Source organism: Trachypithecus francoisi, unplaced genomic scaffold (assembly GCF_009764315.1).
Source record: "Trachypithecus francoisi isolate TF-2019V2 unplaced genomic scaffold, Tfra_2.0 Lachesis_group9, whole genome shotgun sequence".
Classification (NCBI taxonomy): Eukaryota; Metazoa; Chordata; class Mammalia; order Primates; family Cercopithecidae; genus Trachypithecus; species Trachypithecus francoisi.
In genome coordinates this window covers 1,698,925-1,716,586 of record NW_022681474.1, presented here as the reverse complement: position 1 = coordinate 1,716,586, position 17,662 = coordinate 1,698,925, and the positions used below count along the sequence as shown (strand labels likewise).

Below are 17,662 nucleotides of genomic sequence, written 5' to 3'. Positions count from 1 at the left end.
GCCCACAGGGGTGTGGGGCTGTCCCAGGCAAGCAAAGAGGCTTGGCCTTCACTGTGGAGCAGCTGAGCCCAGAGATGAAGCCCCTTCCCCAGGACCTCATGGCAAACCCTGCACCATGGGGCGTGGGAAACGCCTCAGGCTGCAGAGGCCCCTTTGGTGCCCTCCGGGTGCAGAGGCAGCGCCTGTGATATGCAGACAGCTCTTGGGACTAACTGGAGAAGGAGAGGATACGGAATTGCAGCCCAGTCCGACTCCTGGCCACCGATAAGCATGAGGCCGCAGACGCATCTCAGAAAACATGAGGAAGGACTGAGCCACCCGGCAGGCGGTCCCACGGCCCTGCCTCCCCCTCCCCTCTGCCTTTGCCTCCTGTGGCACAAGACGCAGGTCAGGCTTCCGTGAGTTGGACAGGAGCTGGGGAGGCTGGCCAGCCTTGAGCTCCGTGGGTCCTGGGCTCGAATGCAGTGTAGACATCGAGAGACAGCCATCGAGCTCAGGGACAATGAAATACAGCCGTCCCTCCGCCCTGACACAGCCTGCACAGCACAAGGAAGGCCAGGCTCAAGCCCAGCTTCGCTCTGTGGTGTGATAGGCTGAGGGGTGCCACCCACAGCCATCCCCGCCTTCCTTCCCAGCCCCACTCACCTGCAATGACTCCTGTGCATCTCCCTGCATGACAGCCCCGTGGCCACCCCCGGCCATGTGCACACATACAGACACATGCACACACATACACATATACACACATACATACAAACACACAAACCGTCAACACACACCACACACACCCACACATGCTTCCATAACACCAGAGCCAAGATCCCTCCCTCCTTGGGAGGACAGACCCTGGGGAGTTCCACGCAGGCCCTGAAAGGGGCTTGGGCCACCGTGCAGGGGCTCCTGGGGTGCCAAGTGCCTGGAATGTGGCCTAGAGGGAGACGTGTGTGAGCACTTGGTGGGCACAGTGCCCCCAATCTTGTGCCCTTTGAGATGGAGCAGGGCCGGAGAGGGCTGCAGAGGGCCGGAGAGGACTGCAGGGGGCTGGAGAGGACTGCAGGGGGCTAGAGAGGGCTTCAGGGGGCTGGAGAGGGCTGCAGAGGGCCACGTAGGCTCAAACTTGAGGCCCACAGAGATGGAGCAGTCATGCGTAGAAAAGGCCTCCAGGCCACAGGCTCAGTCCTTCCCCTGTGGGTGGTGAGGGAGTACCCCTTCTCCAGGGAGAAGATGATGCCACTCTGCCCTGACCCTCATCCACCTTCCCAGGCTGGGGTTCCAGTCCCCGCCCCACAGGAACAGCAGCCACCTGGGTGGATCCCAGGTTTTCCCACTGTGGGCATTCAGAAAAGGTCAGCCTGTGACCTCAGTGTTGGGTGTGGCCTCTCAGGCCCAGGGGGTCCCTAGCCAAAGCTGAGTCCCTGGGCTCTCAAGGAGCAGAAAGGTGGGGACCGGGCTCCAGGGTACAGTGCACTCTCCGGCCGTGGTGAGCTTCTCAGCACACTGTCCCGCACAGAAAGCGCCCTGGCCCTGTGGACAGGCCCAGCCCTCAGGACATTTGGTGTGGAACCCGTTTAACGTCCTCCTGGTTGTGACTTCAGTGGTGTGCGCCCACCTGGGGCATCTGTGGCCAGCCGGGGGCTCCTTGAGGCCTGCCCACTTCCCAGCTGCACCCCCTCCCTCTGGCTTTGCACCCTCGTGCTCCTGTCTCCCCACCTCCTCCCCAACCCCACCCACAGCGACCTCTGCCATCGACAGCCTGGAGGCCCAGCTCACCGGGCCTATGGCCAGCAGGGCAGGGAGCTCAGACCTCACTCGTGGGTCCTCCACCCCACTATGAAGAGACCCAGATGCCATCCTGTCATCCTGTCAGCACAGCCCCCGGCTCAGGGCATCTCTCGGCCTAATAGCTGCCCCTGGCCATCTCCAAGGCCAGAAACCAAGGGATCTGGGCTACTCTTTGGCACCAGGCCACACCATAGGTCACAGCCAGCCAGGGCCGCAGCTCACATCCACTCTAACCCAGGTGCTGGCAGCTGCCCAGAAGGTTTGAGTGGGGACAGGTGTGACAGGCGAGGGTGGCACCCAGACACAGGGTCGGCACAGGCTCACCCACCACCTACACCCAACACTGTGTGGCTCCAACCCACGTCATCACTCAGGCTTTGCAAACATGCTTTCTGCTGTCCACAGAACTGATGTCCAACCAGGACGCATCCAGCCGCCTCTCCTCTGACTGGCTGCAGCCCCTGCAAAGTCAGAGCCAGCAACTTCGACCATGTCCCTGGACTCTGTCTTGTATGAACGTTCTCTCAGCCTGTTCCTGGTGTGTCTTCTCTGTGAGCCTGGGCAGGAAAAACCTCTATCTGCGCATGTGACTCCTTCCTGGGAGCCGCTTTAGATACATAAACTAGGAACATGTCAAAATCACAGCTCAGTGGCATGCACTGTCCCCAGAAATTAGCCACTGCTATGGGTACACATTCAACAAGACACCAGTGAGGACGCCACACATTCTCTCACTGAACCTCTCTGAAGTCACCTTTCCCATTTCACCCATCAGTCCACTGATGAGTCCACTGACTGCATCCAGAGAGGCTACAGAACAGCCCCAGGCGTAGACCGAGGGCTGACCCTGACATCTGAACTCCCTACCCCTGTCCACCCCATGCTGCCTCCCACTCAGAAAACCCCTGCTCCTGACCCTGACATCTGAACTCCCTACCCCTGTCCACCCCATGCTGCCTCCCACTCAGAAAACCCCTGCTCCAGAGACAGAAAGGTCCATGTTGGCCAGAGAACACTTGAAAGCAGGACCCCGGGGGACAGCACAGTCAATGGAGGCTGGGATTGCAGGACCTGGCGGATGGGACAGTCGCAGGAGGCTGGGATTTCAGGACCCCCCAGTGGGCGGCACAGTCGCTGGAGGCTGGGATTTCAGGGGCCCTGGGGAATGGCACAGTCGCTGCAGGCTGGGATTGCAGGGCCCCCAGTGGGCAGCACAGTCGCTGGAGGGTGGGGCTGTAGGACCCCTGGGGGACAGTACAGCCGCTGGAGGCTGGGGCTGCAGGATCCCTGGTGGGCAGCACAGTCGCTGGAGGCTGGGGCTGCAGGATCCCTGGTGGGCAGCACAGTCGCTGGAGGCTGGGATTGCATTTATGAGATGCTCCCTCCCCAAGTAGGTCTACACAGGTATCAGCCACAGGAGAAAGGTGTGCACATTTGGGGCGCTGAGGTGCCACACAGTGACTCTGAGGCTGGGTCGTGTGAGATGACGTTGTTTCTGTGTTCCTGGTAACTCTCATGCATGAGCTGCCAGGTGCGAGTCTGCCCCCACCAAGGCCGCCATGTAGTGAGGAGGCCATGCTATCCGGAGAAGCCGTGTGTGGACACCGCGCCAGCAGTCTTGAGTTCCAAGTCTTCCTAGCACAGGCTCCAGAACATGCTGGAGTAGACAAGGCACCCCTACTGCACCCTCAGCAAGTTCCTGACCTTCTGAACCAGAAAGCTCCATAAATCGACTGCTCGGTTCTGGGGTGATTTGTTACACAGCAGTCATAACCGTAACACTGCCGGTGACAGCAATGGTTTCATTTTTCCATTCTACACAAGAGAGCGCAAGCTTTGGGCAAGAGAGAGAAGACCAGAGAAGTAATCTCAACACGCGTGTTTTGTTTTCCTGTGCTAATGAGGACACACTTTCCCAGGGCAAGCCAACCGCTCCACGGCTTCCTTCTTCCCTGCTGGAAAGAGGGGAGTTAATGGCACTTACTGGGTGTCAGAAGCTACCATCCCTCTTCCTACCCGGCTAAGACAGGCGGGTGGTGGCCCTGCTTCACCACATCAGCTGACAGCTGTTCTGAATTGGAATTCATTCACTCCCACCCTGGCTAAGACGGGCGGGCGGTGGCCCTGCTTCCCACGTCAGCTGACGGCTGTTCTGAATTTGGATTCGTTCGCAGGCTGCTGGCGCCAATGCGGCCCCTTCGGGGGTTTCTCGGGACTCCTGCTGCTGCTTCCCCTGCTCTCCTGGGTGGGGGAGCGTTGGGCAGGCTGATATTGATGAGCCAGGTCTGCTCCTAAAAGCTTCGCCTTCACGCGGCTCGAGGAAGCGGGTGATGTGTGCAGCGTTTAGCAGAGCAGAGCTTCCGCCGGCGTTCAGTGTAGACAATGTGTGCTGCAATAAGCACACCAAGACATGTTTCTTCAAGGATGTTTGACAGTCTCTGGAGGGCATCTTCCCACATCACTTCTCCAGCAAAAAAATATGGCATTTATGTCTTTATTCTCGAAGAAGGAGATTTACTTTCTTAATCACGGAAACCTTGCCGTGGTCGGGCTTTGTTGCTTGCTGGAGTGAATGTCTCCGCTTGTCGTGCCAATCCGCTGTGAGAAAGGTTTAATTGACAACTTGAGATTTACCATCTCAAGCTATGAAACATCTGGGAAGCTTGAGAAACTCATGCTTTTATAGCCTTAAGGCTACTGGCAATTTGATAAACATAAGATATGGATAATTTAAATGTTTAAGCATTTAATTACTAGGAAGTGGGAGATGTTTGGTTTTATGTTGTGTAGCTTATTATTTCATAAGTTTTCATTTAAGCATCCGGTAACAGAAGCCGATTCTCGGTCTCTCAGCTTCGTTCCTTGGTGCCGTTCTTTGGAAAGCAGTGCACTGGGGAAGCCTGGGTGGAGCCACAGCAGGATTCTACCCTCCGTCTCCAACGTTTGGGCAAGACCTTCATTGCCCGGGCACATCCCACCACCCTCACCACGGCCTCTGAGAGCATCCGCAAGCAGAGCAGCTCCGCAGGCCTCGTCCTGGGCAAGACCCTCATCACCTGGGCACATCCCGCCACCTTCACCACAGCCTCTGAGAGCATCTGCAGGCAGCTCCACAAGCCTCCTCCCTGACTCCCTCCTGTCAGGTCAGAAGCCTTCTCCTCAGCTTGGGAGTGGCCGTGGTGACCATGGTGACGGGGTCCCAGCCAGAAATCACAATGGGATGGAAACTCCTGCGGCCGCTGTCAGCAGCTGGGAGGCACAGTGCTGGGGGAGACCAGGCATCCCCTGGGCCCAAGGGAGAAGCAGAGTCAGCCTCACCTGAGCCAGACGCAGGCCTTGGGTCCACCCTCCACAGACAGGATGTAAAGTCTAATGGCAACTTGAGTTTTTTCATGTCTTTACAGCTGCGGATATACCAGTCAGCAAAATGGTGTCACACAAACTTCACTGCAGGCCCAGGCTTTCCTGTTTCCAGGTTTCACCAACCTCCTCCCTCCGTCTTGGCTGCCCCTCCCTCCACCAGTCAACTCTCACCTGCCCCAGGTGACCTGCGTTAACAGTGGCATGTGAATTCGCCATATTCATACACACATCAATGTACGTCTCTTCAGGCAAATACACATTTGGACAGGATTTTCCTCCTTGCTTGTCCTATGAACATAAGAACGTGATCTGCTTGTTTTTCTGAGAGTTACTCTTTCTCCTAACCAGATCCTCCCTGTGCCCTACCCATGTGACCAGCCCCCTCTGGACAGACCAGCCCCCCATGTCCACCGTCCTCTGCTCTCTCACAGGACTTTGCTCCAGGAACAAAGTCCCAGGCAGCCTCCTAGGACACACGTTTCTGCTCCTTCTGCTCCCTTGGGGTTTCCTTGTAGAATGAAGACTCTCCGTGGAGTTACTGGGTCAAAGAACACCTGTATTTTTAGTTTCCCTCGAGTGGTATCCACACCAGGCCAGCTCCGCCAGGCCCGACTGTGCAGGCAGCCCACCCCAGCTGTGCACTTGACCCCACCCCCATGTCCACCTGATGTCCTCCTGGGGATAAGAGGGGAAGGGAGATGCCTGGGGAGCCCAGGTGGCCCAGAGCCCAGTCAGCTGCCCATCACAGAGGACACCACCCACCCACCTGCTCCTCAGGTGACGCTCTGAGCCAGATCTGGGCTGGGACTCTGGTGTGAGCTGGTCAGGGTCAGGCAGATCAGTCAGGAATTGAGAGCTGGGGAGGGGAGGGCCCAGCAATGAGCATGACCCGTGAAGGGGGGACGAGGGTCAGGCAGCCTGAGCTGGGGTGGAAAAAAGGAAGAACAGACCAGTGGGATCCCGGCCAGACATGATGGTCAGCTCCGCTGCTGCAGCCTGACCCCCGTAGCACCAGCCCTAGAGCAGGCGGAAAAGCCACAGCCACTTTCGCCAGCCCCAGGACAGCAGGGAGGGTGGCCATGGCTGCTCCTGGCACAGCACAGCCGGCACCCAACTCATTCCTATCAAGATTTGACACGCACGGTCCCAAATGCTGCACTTTGAAATCTGGTTAACGCCACCAAATGACAGCAGACAAGTAGAGGGTGCAAGGCGCTGAGAAGTAAAAGATCACAACAGAGGACACCACCAGCAGCCCAGTGGCCACCGCTTCCGCCTCCGGCTGTGAAGACATGACGTCACTTTGAAGGGTGGCTTCTGGTTACTTACAGCAACCTAAGCCTCTGACTCCCCCGGAAAGCAGCTAAGCGACAAATGGCAGAACCCCACCTTCATGAGGAGGACCACCAGACGAAAGCCAGTCTCAGCTCAGACCCCGGGTAACCAGCACAGGACACCAGCTCCATGTCAATCCACAGCACAGGGCCGGCCACACTGCCTGTGAAGGATGTGGACGGAAAATGCAAAACGCTGCAGGTGTGGGTAAATGATCTCAAAGGCTGCACTGCTTGGGTAGCATCTGAACCGTGGAAGGGCCAGGCAAAGGCCGAGGCCAGGGAGGGACAGGCTGTGTCCTTCCTGCGTCCCCCACGTGGCCAGAGCCCCAGAGCCCCTGAGGCCGCCTCCTCGCCATCCTGCAGTGAACAACACAACCAGGCCACACAGAGTGGACAGGAACACAGAGGGGACAGGAATACGCAGGGGACAGGAGTCATTTCAGCCACTGCACCTTCATGTCGCAGGCTAGGCTGGTGGGGGCCACATGCACCGAAGAGCAACACGCAGTGCCTGCTACTCCTGCCTGCCCACCCCCTCGGCCCCCACCTGGCACACAGACATCAGTTCTTCTCATGCCTCCTCATTCTGAGGTTTAAAACTACACTGCCTGGTTTTTAAATATTTGCAATCCATACAGTGTGATGCATTACCTAATCCTATCGGAAGATACATTCCACTCACACCCTCGATGCACTCAGGAAATATTTGGCATCATAAAAGTTGAGTAATTCCAAATAGAAATCAACAATGGGGAGGGAGGAAAGTCTATTTGGAACATCTACTCTAACCAGGTAAGTAGTTCCCTCAAAGCAGAAAAACATCAAAGCTGGTCATTGAGTTGGAAATCTAAATCATACAAAATAAATGGATTTTCTACATTTTATAACCCATGTGGGTCCCACTCTAACAAACCCTGAGTGGGGTCAAATGGTAACACTAAATAATACTAGATAATTAACAACCAGAGCTGATGCCACAGCTGCCAGGAGGAGAACGTTGCTCCAACTGACTCACCAGACCCAGCCTTCCCCAGCCACCGGCCACTGGACAAAGTGACACTGACTAGCCACCCACACCCCGTCTGGCCAATGCGTGGTCAGGGGACAACCTCACTGAAGCAACCACAGTCCCAGCTCCAGAGGCGGGAAGCGGAGCCCTGAGCTGCCTGGGGCCTGGCTGGGACGGGACGGATGCTGTGTGGTGCTCACCTCGGGCCCCTCTCCTTGAGGTCTCCTAGGACCAAGAACTTGAGGCACACCCTTTAAAGGCCGAGGCCTCTCTCAGAACAAGAGATGTCAGCCACTGAGCTGCATGTGCATGTTCTCAAGAGGACCAGGCAGGCTGTCAAATGGATACAGCCTTCTGTTGGCTCTCTTTCAGACGTGGGGGACACACACAGGTAACCAGCTCTGGAGCTGACTTCTAGCATCTGATCCCAGGTGGTAACCGTGGAGCAAAGGAAGGTTGTTCCGTTGGACTGAGGCTGGAGCAAGGCTGAAGTGACAGGAAGCCAGACGCCACTGTCTCTCAGCCCCTGGGGGATTTGTGAGGTCACAGTGGTCTCCTCCAGCAGGGCCCGCCTCTGGCAGGAGTGCCAGGACCTCACGAAGCGGGCGGTGCCGCCAAGCATCCCTGTGTGTACAGCCACCCGCGCTTCCCTTCTCCATCTGGTCCCGGAGACTTGGCAGGTCCAGAGCCCGCTTTGGAAGCCAGGCCTATTTAAAGCAGAAAACACAAGTCCCAGCTTTCAGAAGTGCACGCTGCACACACATGTGCAAAACCACACAGGGGGTCAATTAAGCAGGTGTCGCCGGCATCTGAGAAAACCAGAGAGAGGGTGTAGCTGCTGCTCTTGTTCTAGAATGAACAAGGCTGCGTGTGGAACCCACAGACAGACACCCTCGGATAGCCCCAAGGACGCAGGAGAAAATTCCGCTTCCCAGTCCAGTCTCGATCTTGTGGGATCGAGTTCCTGGCCCTAAATCCCACTGCCGGAGCCAGAGCCGGAGCCATGCGGAGACACGGAGCCAGCCGAAGCCACTCTGGGGTGGAGCCGCCTCACCACACCCAGAGCCCTGGGCGCTGCATCGCAGGTGCCTAGGGTGCAGGGGAGACAGCAGCAGTTCCCAGTTGGCAGCCAGGAGAGACGTACTCACTCCAGCTCCAGCGGAAAGCCAAAGTCAAGCCTTGCAGCTCCTCAGTTCCCAAGCTGGGGCAGTTCTGGACCAGGTAGCCTCAGGGACTCCACGGCCAGGGCTCAGGTCGCCCTCACTCTCACCTCGAGAGTGGCCCTCGGTCCCTCGCAGGTTCTGCCACCCGCCTCAGTCCCATCTCTACCCCTCCCACCAACGCTCCTGGAAAAGTGGCCCATGGTCTCCATCTCTCTACATCAAAGCCATGAGACTTGAGGAAGTCTGGTGGGCCAGCCCGTCTTCTCACACAGGGCGAGAGGTCAGAAGGCACCAGCAAGCCCGAGTGCAGTCACCCTCCCCTAGGTGCCCCGGCCCCACGTCTGTGTCCACGCGGCCCCCACCATGCTCGCTCACCCTGGCAGAAGCTGTGGAAGGAACTTTTCCCAGGAAGGACATGAGGCTTGGCCAATTCTACCTTTTAATACAATCACCCAAATATCCTGAGTTCGCCATTGAAAATGAAAGGAAATTAAAAGAAATTAAACTAAAGGAAGTGTCCTTGCCGTGCACCCTGGGCGTCGGGCCGGGCCTGATGTTTGCATGCCGCCCTTAATCAGGTGCTCATGAGAACGGCAAGGACCGGGCCGGCTCACGCCTGCCCTGGTGCATTATCCCTGGTGAGGGTGGCAGGCAGGTGGCCCCGCAGGTGCCGCCCAGCACAAAGGGCCCCAGGAGCTGTGGGAGGCTATATGACTGCCCATTCCTCCTCTAAATTCTAAAGACCCCCAAGAAGCTCTGGCCAGCTGCTGAGAGCCCAACTGCTGCCTGGGCACCCCAGAGGCCACTTCCTGGGAGGTCTTGAGAAGGACTTTAGCCCGTGGCATGGTCGAAAGCAGCACCCTGCTTGGTGGACTGAGAGGCCTGTGGGTCTGAGATGGCTCAGAAAGGCCAGATCACAGAGAAAGACAATTGCTTGACTTTAGACGTCTGGCTTCCGTGACACAGCAGCTATTCTCCTTGAGTGCGTGAGTCCCACCAGACCCCATAAAGTTAACGCAGATGGACCTCGGGAGGAGACAGACCTGGCCACCCCCAGCCCCCAAGGCCTTTGTTACATGAAAACACATTTGCCTTCACCCCACTCAGTGCCTTTATAACAAAGTACCTGCCAGGACACATCCCTCACGCGTGATTTGATGGAACGAAGCGCTGACATTTGCAATGAAATATCACATGGCGGTGACATCATCCAGGGGCCCAAGGGCCCCCGAGCTCCTCCAAGCCCCACTAGGGAGAACCCTCGTGGCTCAGTGCCCACCCTCCCACCCCAGGGCCGACTTCTCCAACAGGCTTGTTCCAAGAATAACAAGAACCAACGAGAAGCCTCCACAAATGAGAAAATGCACACAGAGAAGGACAAGGCATTGTAAGCAGAATGACATCCACATTCTCAATAGCATCCATGGAAGCGAGAGGACAATGAAACTTCACCTTCATTGTCAACCTAGAATTTTCAGCCAATCATTCAACAAAAAAAAATGTGCAACAAATCATCTCAAGCCCAGATTCTACACTCAGTCAAACTACTGTTTGGACATGATGGTAAGGGATGACAATTTAACACACAAGAGGACTCCACTGTGTCACCTGCCACGCACCTTTCCACCAGCACACACCTTTCCACCCGCTCACACCTTTCCACCCACACACACCTTTCCACCTGCCGCACACACCTTTCCACCCGCTCACACCTTTCCACCTACACACACCTTTCCACCTACACACACCTTTCCACCCACACACACCTTTCCACCTGCCACGCACCTTTCCACCTGCCACGCACCTTTCCACCAGCACACACCTTTCCACCCGCTCACACCTTTCCACCCACACACACCTTTCCACCTGCCGCACACACCTTTCCACCCGCTCACACCTTTCCACCTGCACACACCTTTCCACCTACACACACCTTTCCACCCACACACACCTTTCCACCTGCCGCACACATTTCCACCTGCCACGCACCTTTCCACCTGCCACAAACCTTTCCACCAGCACACACCTTTCCACCTACACACACCTTTCCACCCACACACACCTTTCCACCTGCCGCACACATTTCCACCTGCCACGCACCTTTCCACCTGCCACAAACCTTTCCACCAGCACACACCTTTCCACCTGCCACACACCTTTCCACCTACACACACCTTTCCACCTGCCACAGACCTTTCCACCTGCCACGCACCTTTCCACCTACACACACCTTTCCACCTGCCACACACCTTTCCACCTACACACACCTTTCCACCTGCCACAAACCTTTCCACCTGCCACACACCTTTCCACCTGCCACACACCTTTCCACCAGCACACACCTTTCCATCTGCCACACACCTTTCCACCTACACACACCTTTCCACCTACACACACCTTTCCACCTACACACACCTTTCCACCTACACACACCTTTCCACCTGCCACAAACCTTTTTACAGGAAGCTACTAGAAAATATGCTCCATCAAAACAAAAAAGCAAAGCCAAAAAAAAAAAAGGAGAAGAAGAAAGAGAGGAAGAAAGACATGGGATCCAGGAAATGGGACCCAACGCAGGACACGGGAAAATGTGAGATGGCGCGGGAAACTCCCAAGACAACAGCGTATCTGTGAGTAAGAGCCAGGTCGGCACTGTCAGCCAGAGACCTCAGGAAGGGATGCCTCGGTCAAATGAAAACTGAGCAAAGACCCTGACGATGCTGCTGAAAGAACCTGAAGGGTTTCTCTGGGAAAAGGGGCCAGGCCTGAGGATGGGAGTGTGGATGCTATTTGTTGCCTTAGAGTACTTCACAACTTTTCCAACTAAACACTTGTCGTGCTTTAATCAAAATAAAAATTAAGTTTAAAAAGTAGAATGAATGTTCACAAAGATATAGGTATAAGGATGACCACTACAGTGTTGTTCATTGATTTTTTTAAAGCAGCCTAAATGTCCAACCACAAAAGTAACCCCACTGATTTCATAGCGGCTGAGGGCAGGGAGAGGGTCTGCCCCTGAACCACCACAATCCTAAATGCACTTGTCATTCATAAGAGGATTCCAGAAACATTCATGTCCGGAGGAGATTAGGATGCTTCAAAATCCATTCAACAAGCCTTCCTTTCTCTATCCCTCCCCATCAGACGCTCAGTCTCCCAAGGGCAGCTCTTTCTCAGGATGGACTGTCCCTGCTTAGCATCAGGCACGTCGTTGCTTTGTCCCTGTTTAACGTCTGGGGCCACTGACGGTACGGAAGATGAGGGGACCCCATTCCCACCAAGCGCCTGCACAGCCTGTGTCTCTCACGACCGGCATCTTAGAAGCCAGCAACAGAGCCCACTGCCGATACGTGGTGAGAGATGCATCCGAACCCCAACCAATGTCCTTCAAATACAGCCCCCTCTGTCCCACATGTCACTCTCAGAAATGTATCCTCAGGAAGTGCTCGGAGAGGTGCACAAACAGACATTCGAACAACGGCAATGAGCTCACTTCCCACGACGGGTCGCCAGGGACGATCTAAATATCCACTCATGCTCTCGCATGCACGAGATTCCCCAGTGCTCTGCGTCTCCGGCCACCAGAGAGGAATATTTAATACTGACACCAGCACCGCTTCTGCATGCTGTGAAGAGCAGCCGTTAAAAGCGGTTATGCAAATCCATATTTGCTGATTTTTTTCACGTGCACAACATACTGTTAAGTGGGCAAAAGCTTATTCAACAGTATTACCGTGTGATCCTTTGTGTAAACTTTTCTGAATCTGGAAGGATGTGCGTCCCAAGAGCAGGGGTGCTTATCTCCAGGGTGAACTCCTGGGTGAACTTTACTCCCCCTTGATATTTTTCTGATTCTTTTTTTTTATAATACATGACTTTTGCACCCAAAAGCTATGTCCAAGACAGTGTTCAATTTACATCTTTCAGACGGTGTCCCACCTTGAAGTGCCATCATCCCTTAGGACCCCGATGCCAGGCTGGTCATCACCCTGCACCCTCCAGGGAGACCCTGTGGCCCAGCCTGGTCCTCGAGAAGACAGAGAAAAGTTGCTCTGACACTTCTGCCCTTCCTGTCGCTCACAAGCGCCACCCCAGCCTTCCCAAAGTGGCCTGCAGCACACCACTCCCAAAGCGCCAGAGGACCCCAGAACCATCACCACCCCCTCCCGAAGACTGTTCTGGAACAGAAGCCCATCCTGCTCTGCCTGTGCCCAGAGAGTCGCAGGAGTCTTTCCAGGAGGGCGTCTTAGGACCTGGGGTGCTTCCTGGGGCACCCGGCGTTGATCCTGAGCTGAACGGGTGACAAATTGAAGCTGCCTCCGGCCCTGCTGGAACTCCCCATTCAGGGGAGGCACGGGGCCCACCTGCCATCCGCGTTGGGACAGTGCCCTCTGTCGCCCATGGAGCGAAAGGCACTTCTGTTTCCACAGCCAGCAAAGGAGCCCCCAAGCCCATGGGCCCAAAGGCCCGGGGAGCGCCCCTCCCTCATCTAAACGTCAGACCCCCAGGTCCCCCCACCCACCCCAGGCCCCAAGAGGCTGAGGCAGGCAGAGATCCAGGCAGTGGCTACAGAGGCCATGGCCCTGGCTCCCCTGGCCTCCCCACAGCAGCAGCCCTCCGGTGTGATGTGACTGTGAGCTCACTCACCACAATCATCTCCTGTCTCTCCCACCCCTGTCCAAGAACAGACACTGTCGGCAGGATGGCAGGGTCTCCCCAGGTCCCCCGTGACCCCTCTCCTGTCCATTTCTCCTGAGTCCCTGGTCCTATCTTCCTCCCCAGGGCTTGACACTAAGGTAGACAGATGTGAGTTTTCCATTCAAGCAAGATTTCAGAAACAGGTAACAGGACCCACCGGCCCAGTCCGTGCTCTCCTGGGAATGGAAGCTAAAGAGCTGACACTAACTACCCACAGCACTTTATGCATACACAGAGTCCCCTATGCGGGTGCACAACCACCTGGGGACAGCTGGGGACTCGAGTGCCCGCCCATCGGGGGTGAGGAGTAAGCTGTTGTTAAAAATGGTGATACGTAAGTATTTTCTAAATACGGGAAGAAGTCGGATACAGAGTTGTTTTCTATACTTTCATCACAAATCTATTCAAATGGCACATGAAAACCGACTTGTTTTAAGAAGGCGGGAAGGTAGAGTTTTATCTGCTTTCACCCGGTCTCCGAGATACCACAGTAATCTCATCACAGAAACATCGCATTTAAAACTCGTGGCTCCCCAAGAAGGACACAGCTAGGCCCAAGCCTTGGGTTATGGGGCGAGGGTTCCAATAAGGCCCCTCCAGGAACTACCTGGGACTGTGAGGCGGGGAGGCTCCGACTCCATCCAGCACCACAAGCACCCGTCCAGGCCCTCAGGCGAGATGCAGCAGAAACGTCTGGAAGCCGGGTCCAGCTTCAGGACACCCTGGAGAGGAGGAGCTGAGGATACCTGTGGTTCCTCATGACACAGGCTGAGTGAGACAACAGCAGAGACCACGGGGACCTCACACCACAGCCTCCGGAACCTGCAGCATCGCCCCAACTCCAGAGCCTCTCTCTGTCCACACCACGAGGGTCCGGCACATCTCCCAAACACCCCTAGTCTCTCTCTGTCCACACCACGAGGGTCCGGCAAATCCCCCCACACCCCCAGCCTCTCTCTGTCCACACCACGAGGGTCCGGCAAATCCCCCCACACCCCCAGCCTCTCTCTGTCCACACCACAAGAGTCCAGCACATCCTCCCACACCCCCAGCCTCTCTCTGTCCACACCACAAGAGTCCAGCACATCCTTCCCACACCCCCAGCCTCTCTCTGTCCACACCACGAGGGTCCGGCACATCCCCCCACACCCCCAGCCTCTCTCTGTCCACACCACGAGGGTCCGGCACATCCCCCCACACCCCCAGCCTCTCTCTGTCCACACCACGAGGGTCCGCACATCCCCCCACACCCCCAGCCTCTCTCTGTCCACACCACAAGAGTCCAGCACATCCCCCCACACCCCCAGCCTCTTTCAGTCCTCACCTGCTGGGGGTCCTGCAGCATCTCCCCCACACCCTCAGCCTCTTACTGTCCTCCCCCTCCACACACCTACCAGGTGAGGCTTCCTTCCGGGAAAACAAAGAAAGTCCAAGAGGTCATTTGGCTGCTGCCAGGGAGAACAGTGACAAGAGATTCCAGCCGGCAGGAGGCGACAGTCACACACCTGCGGGCAGGTAGGGCCAAGAGCTGGAAGCCTCCAAGCTGTGCCCACTCCAGGGAGGTGACCAAGGGATAGTCTTCAGCATCCCCAAGGAGCTGAGCTGCCTGTGAGTCACTGTGGGAGGCTACCATCCTTTGTGTGCCCCCCACATATAAGACGGCCACTGAAATCCTTCGTGTTCTGAGGTTACCACCCTTTGTGTGCCCCACACACTCAAGACGGTCACTGAAATCCTTCGTGTTCTGAGGCTGAAAAGGACAAGCAGGCCATGCAGCAGGCATATGGAGCCCAGCACCCGGGGTGCTTTGCCATCCACCACCGGCAAACACACCATCTCCAAGTTCAAATCTACAATAGCACTTATCCCTTCACTCACTCCGAGGGCGGGAAGTGTCCAAGCACCCTGCTCCCAGTGCCGAGGGCGGAGGTCAAGGTGTGGGCCGGGCAGAGCTCTCCTGGGCTGGCCTCAGGGTGCTGGCAGAGTCCACTGCCGCGTGGCTGCAGGACCAGGGTCCCTGCTTGCTGGCTGGCTGTCATCCAGGCCCACACCCAGGTCAGCGTGTCTCCCCTGTCTTCAGAGTCACCCAGCCCAGCCCCAGAGGAATCCTCCCAGGCCAGATCCCTCCCGCTTTGAATCCCTGCCTCGAATTTCCCAGGCCCTGTTAAGAACTCACCTGACCAGCTCAGGGCCCAGCACACTCCCCCAGTGAAGGTCCACTGAGTGGGGGTGGGGGGGAGCCTCATTACACCTGGAGAATTCCTTCCCAGAAGCACCTGGACTTGTGTTGATTGGATGACAGGGAGAAGGTGTGTGCCCTGCAAGAACAGGCACTTGGGGGCCGGTTTGAAAGTCTGCCTTCCCGGGGTTATGGGGAAGACGAGTGGAAGCTGACGCAGCCCTCCCAGGACGGCCAGCACCTCTAGACGCCAGCCTTGGCAGAGCCCATGCCCTGGACCAGGCCCATCCATGGCCTACTGGTTCCCAGGGAGTGGTTCCTCCCTCTGGGACCCCCAGGCCTCTCCTGCCAGGACCCACCCCTGCACAGGGACCAAAGCCACCTTCATGCTGAAAGTCTGATTCCCACAGCCACACCTCCCAGAAGTACAGAAGCTGCAGCAGCAGGAACCAGCGGTGCCCCGGCGCTCTCGGGCAGAAGCCAACAGTGAACAGCCAGGGTGGGCAGAGTCGGGGGCAGGGTAGAGCCCAGGTGGGCGAGGCCGGACCTCCTGGAAATGCCGGTGCGGGCACCTCGACCGGGGGAATCAAGAGCTGTGACCGGCTGTGCCCACCCTGCCGGCCCTTGTGACTGGCGGTGTCTTTGGGCACATCTTTGTGTGTCTGTAACCCCAGAGGGACACTCTGAATGTCACCGACCCCCAAACATTCCTGCCCTGGAAAGTCAGGAGCAGGAGAGGTGTCACCCTCACAGGGTGGAGCAGGAGGGCTCATGGTCATAGCTGTGCCCAGGTGGGCGGGAGCCTCCTGAGGAGGGAGAGGAGCAAAGCCTTCCAGGGAGTGTGAGGAGCAGCCTCCGGAACCCCGAGGACTTTCCAGGCAGCAGGTGCAAAGGCCCTGGGGCCCCACAATGTACAGGCTGCAGAACAGCTGGGCAGCCAGCCTGGGGGAGGAGGGAGCGGAGAGGGGAGGGAAATCAATCAGAGGAGTGAGGCGGGGGAGGCTGGGCAGGGCCTTGTGGGCCTTCAAAGCTTTGGCTTTAGGCCGAGTCTGAGATGGGAGCCCCAGGAGGCTGCTGAGCCCCAGAGTGACCTGAACTCTGCCCCTCGGACAGCTGCATGGATGGCCTGGGTGGGGGCCCATGCTGTGTATTGTTCAGTTAATGGCCCTTAAACCACGCTCACCACCCCGGTATTGTGGGGGTAGGCAGAGCACAGATATGGTGGCCCCAGAGTAAGCTCCATGGCAGAAGAATCCAGAAGGAAAAGCTCAGATTCCCAGAGGCAAGCAGGCGGAAGACACCACAGAGACACGTCAGAACTTAGAGAGGCCAGCGGAGCTCGGCCGGCAGACGTCTGTGAGCCAGAAACCCATCAGGGCCAGCGTGAGCTCAGGTCAATGCCTCGGGCAGCCACAGGGAGGGAGAAGCCAGCAGGACGCGTGGAGATGGGCAGCAGGAGTGCAGCGGCCCCAGGTGCGGCCAGGCCCAGCCAGGGAGACGGCGGATCTCACAGTGCCTCGGGCACTGGGCACAGCCCTGGCGTTTAGTTTGGTGGTGCCGATGCGGGTTTCCTGTTGCACCGGAACTAACTCCACGTGCCTCAGTGGCTCACAGCACCACAGATGTCTTTCTTCACACTGCAGGGGTCCGTGCGGAGTGAAATGGGGTTCTCTGGGCTAGACTCCAGGTGCTGGCAGGGCTGGCTCCTTCTAGAGGCCCCAGGGGAAAATCCCTCCTCTCGGCCCTTCCAGCTTCTAGAAGGAAAAGCTGCCCCATTCTCAGAGCCAGCAGCACCCAGCCGAGTCCTCACACTGCCCTCTCTGGTTCTGAGCCCTTCGGCTTCTCCACACTCCTCCCCATGGGATAAGGCCAGCTGATGAGCCAATTGAGCCCCTCACGGCACCCCCCCATAGCCCCCCACAGCCTAGCGTATCTATAGGTCCCAGAGTGGGACAGCAGCATCCTTGGGGACATGATTCTGCCAACTCCAGTGGCACTCTCCAGTCTGGTGTGGAGGACGGGATGGAGGAGAAGCCTGGGTGCATGCCTGGGGCAGGACGTGGACCCAGCATGGCCAGAAGCAGCAAATCAACCTGAGGACGCGGACCCGCAGCGGACTTGAGTTGGGGGT

The 17,662-nt window shown here is 57.1% G+C and overlaps 1 long non-coding RNA gene across 1 annotated transcript; it reads right to left on the bottom strand.

Annotated features, from left to right (window-relative positions):
• Nucleotides 1-3,945: 3,945 nt before the first annotated feature.
• LOC117082699 lies at nt 3,946-6,059 on the bottom strand. Its single transcript, XR_004436736.1, has 4 exons — nt 5,912-6,059; nt 5,317-5,433; nt 5,101-5,186; nt 3,946-4,380 (listed from the first exon to the last, which is right to left on the bottom strand). It is a non-coding gene; the product is annotated as an uncharacterized LOC117082699 (long non-coding RNA).
• Between the last annotated feature and the right edge of the window lie 11,603 nt (nt 6,060-17,662).